This window comes from Monopterus albus, unplaced genomic scaffold (assembly GCF_001952655.1).
Source record: "Monopterus albus unplaced genomic scaffold, M_albus_1.0 scaffold214.1, whole genome shotgun sequence".
Classification (NCBI taxonomy): Eukaryota; Metazoa; Chordata; class Actinopteri; order Synbranchiformes; family Synbranchidae; genus Monopterus; species Monopterus albus.
In genome coordinates, this window is record NW_018128094.1 from 2,057,581 (window position 1) to 2,059,115 (window position 1,535).

Genomic DNA, 1,535 nt, shown 5'->3' on the forward strand with positions numbered 1-1,535 from the left:
GGGGGTTGAGGTCACAGCCAGTGCCTGTCATGGCCATTTTGTCTAACATAACCACACTTTTGGAGTCACCAATCAACCATTCTTTGGACTGTGGGAGGAAGTCAGAGCACTTGGAGAACCCCCGTGTGGGGGGGTGCTCTATCTCAGCTGACCTTGGACAGGTTGCCAGTCTATCACAGGGCTGGCATGTAGACAGACAACCACAAACGTTCACATTTACTCCTACGGGCAATTTAGAGTCGCCAATCAACCTGAGAAGCACATCTTTGGACTGTGGGAGGAAGCCGGAGTACCCGGAGAGAACCCACAGAGGAAGAACATTTAGACTCTACAGAGAAAGGCCCCATGTCAGCCTGGGCTCAAACCCGGAACCTTCTTGTTGTGAGGCGACAACCCTAACCACTGTGACAGAAAGTTTTGATACAGTATGTAATTAAATAACTAGTACTATTACTACTGGTAGTAACTAGTCTATCAGTCTACTAACTAGTCTAGTATAACTAGTAACTAGTATAAAACTAATATAAAACATGAGTAGATCTCGGCCGCTTTCATTCTTTGAAAGTAGCTCTCTGAGTTAAAAAGGTTGGAGGCCCCTGCTCTACACAAAGTTAGTGTCACAGGTAGAGAAATGACCTTTGTTAATTGTCCAGATGCATCAACTGACAGCATGGATTCATCTTTAAAGTACAGAAGCCTCCAGTTAACGTTAGTGCCATATTCATACAAAAACTCAGACATCTGCAGCGCAGTCAGCTTCACTCCTAATAAATTTGATGAGTATTATTGACACAGGATCATGAAAAGTGATTCTGTATGCCAATGTATTTATTTTTTCTCTCGAATATTATAAACATAACAATAGCTATGGATTTTCAGTCCAAATCCACCTTTTTCTTTCAGCTGACATGGATGTCGTCAAACACAGGGCCTTAGGACTAGCATGTTTCTTTCAGCTGACATGGATGTCAAACACAGGGCCTTAGGACTAGCATACTCATTAAACAGCCTTAACATATAGCAACAGTGTGAGCTGTCTTACCTGAAAATTAACATTTATTCCTGCAGTTTCATGGTCAAACAGTTCAAAGTGTCTTAGGTAAATAAACAACACTGACCAAATTGCTCGAGATAATGACTAACTCTGCATCCTGAGCTAACAGGTAGCTTTCCTTCTTGGGACAAGACATTTTACAGTCCTTAGTTTTATGATTTGTGCAGGTTTAGCCAAAGAAACAACTTTATATGATCACTCATCATAAGCTCATTAATTTTGGGCCCTTTCCACCGCTGATATACATGTGCATTTGTTTATGTTGATGCCATGGAAACAGGTCTGTGAGCCTTGCAGCCTGGCAGGTACAGAGATGCACTTCTCTGCCAGCATGCTGGACAGGACCAGAAGCTGAATACAAGTGATTTTAGCCAATGTAGCTTGGGCAGGGTATAGCACATGAACTTACATGAACTTGTAAACTCAATATTACTGAACATTTTGACTGGCAGGTTTTTATTGTATATTGTTTTTTTTATTT

The 1,535-nt window shown here is 41.5% G+C and overlaps 1 protein-coding gene across 1 annotated transcript in view; it reads left to right on the plus strand.

Moving 5' to 3' along the window:
• LOC109971040 (unconventional myosin-XVIIIa-like) overlaps positions 1–1,535 on the plus strand; it is a 233,547-nt gene that overhangs the window by 181,581 nt on the left and 50,431 nt on the right.